The sequence below is a fragment of the Cyprinus carpio genome, chromosome A2 (genome assembly GCF_018340385.1).
Source record: "Cyprinus carpio isolate SPL01 chromosome A2, ASM1834038v1, whole genome shotgun sequence".
Lineage (NCBI taxonomy): Eukaryota > Metazoa > Chordata > Actinopteri > Cypriniformes > Cyprinidae > Cyprinus > Cyprinus carpio.
Window position 1 is genome coordinate 4,285,932 of NC_056573.1, and position 8,227 is coordinate 4,294,158.

Here is an 8,227-nt window from a genome sequence, read left to right on the forward strand (position 1 = left end):
AACCCGGTAGAGCGGAAAACAGAGGGTAGTCGAAGTGGGCGGAGCTTAGGATTCGGCATTTCTTATTCTTTATATGATTGGATTGATCATTAAAAGCCACACGGCTGATGTAAACCTGGCCGAAAAACGACACCTGCACATGAAACGTTTGTTTGCTGGTATGTTTGTTTTTGCCAAATATTATTAAAAAGTATATAAAAACAGGAACGACAGAAGGGGGAATAAAAATACACAAGAAAACAAAACTCAAAGTAGCCTAAAATACACAAATTATTCAAATAAATACTCTGGAAATCTTACAGATATTTAAAGTCCTTTTTTTATTCAAATTTATATGCTGCTTTTTTCCATGAAGGTGGGTTGATTTTAGGTTAATGTGCATGTAATGTACTTAGAATTTGTACAGTAGCATTGTCAAAATAAATGTAAATCAGTTTAGAGTAATTATAACTAAAACAGAGCCTGTATATTTATATATATATATATATATATATATATATATAATATATATAATATATATATATATATATATATATATATATATATAATTTCTGCAACACTTACTGTAAAGCGGTGTTACTTTACTCAACATAGAAGCAAGTAACCAATCAGAATCGTTTGTGGTTGCTCGAATGCGCATTTTACTGGGACAGCTTGAGCGGATTTCCATTTGCATGTCATTAAAATGTTCCGAGTTTCAAATGCGGTTCAGTGATGGATGTACAAATCCTACTATGCTGTGGCCTTGGTCATGAATATTAATGAGGGTGCGTGAGTGGACAACTAAAGGGGTCATATGATGTGATTTCAAATTTTCCTTTCTCTTTGGAGTGTTACAAGCTCTTGGTGAATAAAGAAGATGTGTGAAGTTACAAAGACTAAAGTCTCAAATCCAAAGAGATATTCTTTATAAAAGTAAAGAGTCAACCACACCCTCCTAAAATGGCTCGTTCTAACACGCCCCCACATGTCTATGTCATGATGTGGGAAGATTTGCATAACGCCGCCCAGATGTTCACACAAAGAAAGAGGGTATACCTTTTATTCTCGTTGTAGTATTGTTGTCGCCGCCACCATGTCGTATAGACGGTGTGTGTTTCTCTGTGAAAGAGAAACTACTTTGTTTGGCCTTCCAAAAGAGGATGATATCTGCTTCGTCATCCCTGGAGCTGATCCGTGCTGGTCCCTGAGGAAATACATCAACTTTGCACTGTGGATCCCTGAATCAGCTTTCACCGTGGATGAAGCGTCGTCCAGCCCGGGGTCGTCACATGTGGTCGCCGCAAGACCAAGGTACGCTCCTTTGTAGAATCCACCTGGCGTACTGTTCTCAAGCCGCCCGCCTCTGCTCACTCAAGGCCGCGGTGTGTGACATTGTTCCGTTGAGAAAGCGAAGCTACTTTGTTTTTGCCTTCCAAAAGAAGACACGACTAGAAATCATGTTTATATCACGTTTATAATGGGTTTCATGTTTATGTCTCGTCGCTCCGGCCGGACAAGGCATCACAATATGTTAAGAGGCTTAACATTTATGTCACACGCTTGAGGCATTCGGCCAATCACAATGCACTGGGTAGCTGGCCAATCAGAGCACACCTCGCATTTCAGAGCGATGAGCTTTGTTTGTATAAATGTGTTTGTTTAGGAGGGGCATGGAGTGTAAGAGATAATGTAATGTATGTTATGTGTAATGTTTTTTTTTTTTTTTACCTTAAACCGCATAAACACATTTCATTATACCAAATACACAAAATAATGTTATTTTTAGCAGCATCATATGACCCCTTTTAAAGAAGGTTACTAAGCAACGTCAGTCCAACCTAATTAATATTCAATGTCGTAGCCTTTTTTTTTTTTTTTACCTTAAACCAGGACTATTATTCATTAGCATTAGCCCTTCCACTCATTTTAGCTCGTTGGTCATTTTTATATGGAGTACCAGTGAATTACTTTTTCATTTGCTGCACGCATTAATGTGTATATAAGCAGACTTGACAATTGGTTTACTCAGAGAACTGGAAAGCAGTGATATAAAATGCGATTGTCACTTTATTAATACAGTATAAAATAACTACAGCAAATTAATGAGAGCTTGTCTGCTCAGTACAGATGTATGGTTTTTAATGGAAATAGACAATAAAAGCTGCAGGATAGCGCCCCCTAGTGAACACAGGATCCAGTCGACGCGGTCGCTTTTGTTCATGCAGTACAATCAGTGAGTTTTCTTTCTCGTCTGTTGTATTTTGTTGGTTATTTTACCTTTTTTTTCTGCTGAACTTAGATGGTTTTACACTGAGTAGTTCTCGTTTCTTGTAAAACTAAATTAGACTGTCTTTTCATCATAGAAATAAATAGGTAGAGAGGCGAAGTGTGGATCATAGCGATGTGATGACGCCTATCATGTGCGACATGTGGACGTTTTTATTTATTTATTTATTTTAGATCCATTACATTCAAGGCAAAAAAGTGCAAGGCAAATATAAGGCAATGTTGTTTAAATGCAGTTTTAAAGCATGTAAAAATGTTTTTTTTTTTTTTTTGCTTTTGTTATATAGAAACAAATAGAACACAAAAAGCTAGTGTTGTTTTTTTTTTTAAAGAAAACAATCAGTTAGTAAATGAATAGAGTGCAAGTCTAGAAGTATTTTTTTTTAAGAATGGAATTAAAATAGAGAGTGCTAGAGTTAAAGGGTCAAATAAAGATGGAAGAGATGTGTTTTTAGCCGATTCTTGAAGATGACTAAGAACTCAGCTGTTCGGATTGAGTTGGGCAGGTCATTCCACCAGGAGGGAACATTTAAGTGTGTGAAAGAGATTTTGTGCCTCTTTGGGATGACACAATGCGATGTTCACTTGCAGAACACAGGCTTCTAGAGGCACATAAGTCTGAAGTAATGAATTTAGGTAAAGGGGTGCAGAGCCAGTGGTGATTTTGTATGCAAACATCAATGCCTTGAATTTTTTTGCGAGCAGCTATTGGTAGCCAGTGCATATTGATAAACAGAGGTGTGACATGCATTCTTTCTGCTCATTAAAAATTAATCTTGCTGCCGTGTTCTGGATTAATTGTAAAGGTTTGATAGAACTGGCTGGAAGACCTGCCAAGAGAGCCTTGCAATAGTCAAGCTGATCAATCATAACTCCACGGTTTCTGGCTGTTTTTGGAGGAGTTATGGTTGATGTGCCTAACTGAATGGTGAAACTGATTGAATGTTTCTTTTAATACATTTAATAAAATGTTAAATAAAAATAAAAAGTATAATGGAACATAAAAATAAAAAACAATTAAATACACACACACACACACACACACACACACACACACATATAAAAGCATATTTATAAAATAAAAAAGTTTCGTCAAGACAAACTTTAAGTTGGCTTGAGAAAGCCTGAACAGAAAGTTTGAAAAGTTTAGAAAGTTTGAAAAGTTTGAAAAAGTTTAAGAAGTTTAATAAAGCAAGTGACTAGCATGTCATTAGCATGATTAGCAAAGTTACTAGCATGTTTCTAGCATGATAAGCTAGTTACTAGCACATGTCGCTAGCATGTTTCTAGCATGATTAGCGATTGACTAGCATTGTTTTTAGCATGATTAGCGAGTGACTAGCATGTCGCTAGCATTTTTCTAGCATGATTAGCAAGTGACTAGCATGTCGCTAGCATGTTTTTTAGCATGATTAGCAAGTGACTAGCATGTTTTTAGCATGATTAGCGAAAACTAGCATGTCGCTAACCTGTTTCTAGCATGATTAGCAAGTGACTAGCATGTCACTAGCATGATTAGCAAGTTACTAGCATGTCGCTAACATGTTTCTGCATGATTAGCGAGTGACTAGCATGTCGCTAGCATGTTTTTTAGCATGATTAGCGAGTGACTAGCATGTCGCTAGCATGTGTTTTTAGCATGATTAGCAAGTGACTAGCATGTTTCTAGCATGATTAGCAAGTGACTAGCATGTCACTAGCATGATTAGCAAGTTGCTAGCATGTCGCTAGAATGTTCCTAGCATGATTAGCAAGTGACTAGCATGTCGCTAGCATGTTTCTAGCATGATTAGCGAGTGACTAGCATGTCGCTAGCAAGTTTTAGCATGATTAGCAAGTGACTAGCATGTCACTAGCATGTCATTTCTAGCATGATTAGCAAGTGACTAGCATGTCACTAGCATGATTAGCAAGTTACTAGCATGTTTTCTAGCATGATTAGCAAGTGACTAGCATGTCGCTAGCATGTTTCTAGCATGATTAGCAAGTGACTAGCATGTTTTTAGCATGATTAGCGAGTGACTAGCATGTCGCTAGCATGTTTTTAGCATGATTAGCGAGTGACTAGCATGTCGCTAGGAAGTTTTTAACATGATTAGCAGTGACTAGCATGTCGCTAGCATGTTTCTAGCATGATTAGCAAGTGACTACATGTCACTAGCATGATTAGCGATTGACTAGCATGTCACTAGCATGTTTCTAGCATGTTTAGCAAGTGACTAGCATGTCACTAGCATGATTGCAAGCTACTAGCATGTCGCTAGCATGTTTCTAGCATGATTAGCAAGTGACTAGCATGTCGCTAGCATGTTTTCTAGCATGATTAGCAAGTGACTAGCATGTCACTAGCATGTTCATGTAGCATGATTAGCGAGTGACTAGCATGTCGCTAGTATGTTTCTAGCATGATTAGCAAGTGACTAGCATGTTGCTAGCATGTTTTTAGCATGATTAGCAAGTGACTAGCATGTCACTAGCAGGATTAGCAAGTTACTAGCATGTTTCTAGCATGATTAGCATGTGACTAGCATGTTTCTAACATTATTAGCATGTTGCTAGGATAGATAGATAGATAGATGATAGATAGATAGATAGATAGATAGATAGATAGATAGATAGATAGATAGATAGATATATATATATAGTTAGATGTTGTATGGTTATAGATAGATAGATAGATAGATAGATAGATAGATAGATAGATAGATAGATAGATAGAAACAGTCAGATAATAGATAGATAGATAGATAGATAGATAGATAGATAGATAGATAGATAGATCGATAGATAGATAAATATAAATAGTCAGATGATAGATAGATAGATAGATAGATAGATAGATATAAATAGTCAGATGATAGATAGATAGATAGATAGATAGAAATAGTTTGATGATAGATAGATAAATAGAAATATAGATAGATTAGAAATATTATATAGAGAGTTTTGAATGATTTCAAATGGATTAGAAATAGTACATAGAGGCGAAGCTTGATTGAGTTCTAATGGGCTTCATTTGTTTGATTTGATTTGGAATTTTGACAGTTGGAGCTTGGCTCATCTGAACATTCCGTCAATGAAAGTCTGTGGGATTTTTATGATTTTTAATCTTCATTTTTATGAAACCATAAGTCTGATCAGTTAGAAAAGATATAGCACCACCCGGCGAGATCAGTTTGAGCTGGGCTGAGTTTGAAGTCTGTAGAGTTAAAGCTCTAGGAGGAGATAGAGTTGATAATTTTAGTCTCAGAAGAATAATAATAATAATAAGTTTAAATAGTAGATCAGTAGTCTGGCTTTCTCAAGCCAACTAAATAAAATAAATCTTTATAGAGAAATCAGTTCCTTTATATAACCCATTATGAGAGCATTTGAGATTTTGTTACTGGCTACAGTTCGCAAATAAAACATTTTCCATGGAAACAAGTAATTTCGTTTTTATTAAATCAACATTAAATTCTCTTTGGACAAACAGAAAACAAACAAGCAAAAAAATTTCCTACGGATGTGTGGAACGTTGTCTTGGGCTGTGTTTCAAAGCCTCGTGAGTTCCCTACATGGACAGCATTTTAGAGCATTAGGAGGCGCGTTCCGAGTCAGAAGAACTTGCGTACGACCTCGCAAAATACTTCTAAAAGTCGGAAAACTCCAAAACTCACTTAAAAGTTGCAGATCTCATTCAAATGATCTCGTTGCCAGTGATGTTGAGCACAGAGAACACAGAGAACAGGACCACTCCAGAAACCACAGAGAACATCAGTCTTCCCCCAAGCACAGGACTACACAACACAGTTGTTCAGCTACAGCACAGCTTAGCACTGCTAGAAGTGGAAATAGTGGAACTGAGTGAGCAAGTCCACACCCTGACCACTAAAGACACTGAACAACTCAGAGAACAGCTGGACCAGATAATAAACCAGCTGAAAATGCTTATCCAAGAAATTAAGAGGGAAATGGACACTCTGTATCAGGACAGGGAAACACTCAAAAAAGACCTCAAAGAGCTTCAACAGATCATGGGGAAGGAACTTTCCAGAAAAGAAAGACTACACGGGGAGGGAGGGAGCATGCTTCAGAGTTGAGCTACAACGAAGGGACAATCAGATGGAGACACTAACAACACAGATGAGGAGTCTCTCTACCCCGGCAGATGCCCCAAAAGTCCCCCAAAGGGAAGCAGAAACACCTGCAGCCCCCAGAAACCCAGAGACCCCTCAGAAAAACACTACAGCTACAGTACAACCCCAGCTGAGAAACAGCCAATGAAAACAGAGGCTGACGTTGCCATTCTCATGGACTCCAATGGGAACGTCCTACAAGGAGAAATACTGTTTCAAGGCCGTAAAACAACAAAACTCTGGTGCCCCAAAAACAGGGGATGCCCTCAGAATACTTTCTGACTCCAGCTTTGGCACACCATCACATATCATCATACACACAGGCACCAATGACCTGAGAAGGGAACAAGAGAGAGAGTTGGGCAGCTGATCTGCAGAGTAGCAGAGAAGGCTACTGAGACCTACCCCAACACAAAGATCACCATCTCTACACTCCTACCCCACAGAGACATCCACCCAGACACCATTCAGAGAGTCAACGCTGACATCTCCAAAGGATGTGCTCGCCTGCCCAATGTGCACCTGCCTCTTCACCCCTCCATCACAATCAGAGACCTATATGATCATGTTGTGTACAAGAAGTGTGTAAAGAAGGACAAAGTCAATGTGTTTGCAAAAATACTGAGAGACGCAGCGTGGGGCAGACAAACCACCTACAATTAGCAATCAAAGATAAACAAAACCCATTAGATTTCACAATAACTGATAAAGAACTTAAAGAAAAAATCTAAAACCTCCAACTCATAAAAGCATCTGGACCTGATGGGGTATTAAATGAAATGATAAAACACACAAGCAGTAAATTTCAATTGTCCATTCTAAAACTATTCAGTGTGATTCTGAGTGACATCTGGAGTCAAGGCTTGATCACACCAATCTTTAAAAACGGAGATAAATTTGATCCTAACAACTACAGTGTGAGCAGCAACCTGGGAAAGTTATTCTGTAGCATAATAAATGCTCGACTATTAGACTTCATCACCACACACAATGTACTGAGCAGAAGTCAAATTGGATTTTTACCAAATTACCGTACATCTGACCACATCTATACATTACATACTCTAATTGAAAAACATGTTAACCAAGATAAAGGTAAAACATATGCATGCTTTATTGACTTTAAAAAAGCTTTTGACTCAATTTGGCACCAATTACTAGTTTACAAACTTATTGAAAGTGCCAAACAGTAGGAGGTAAAACCTATGACCTTATTTAATCAATGTACAATGAAAGTAAATGTGGCACCAAATGTATGAGGTATCTTTCCCAAGAGCGTGGAGTGAGACAGGGCTGCTGCTTAAGCCCAACATTATTTAACATTTACATCAATGAACTGGCGAGCAGTCTGGAGTGATCTGCAGCCCCTGGCCTCACCCTACACAACTCACAGATCAAATGCCTGCTGTATGCAGACGATCTGCTTCTGCTGTCTCCCACTCAACATGGTTTACAGCAGAACCTGGACCTGCTAGAACAATACTGCCAGACATGGGCCCTGACAGTCAACCTGAAGAAAACCAAAATCATGATCTTTCAGAAAAGATCCAGATCCCAGGGAACACAACACACATTTACATTAGGCACTAACCAGATAACACACACATCACACTACAGCTACCTGGGTTTGAAAATCACATCCACAGGAAACTTGAATCATGCTGTGAATGAACTGAGAGATAAAGCACGCAGGGCCTCCTACACCATAAAATGGCAATGTCCTATAGAAATCCCTATTAGAATTTGGATGAAAATATTAGAATCAGTAATTGAGCCCATTGCCCTCTATGGCAGTGAGGTGTGGGGTCCACTGACAAATCCAAATCAAGATTTCACCAAAT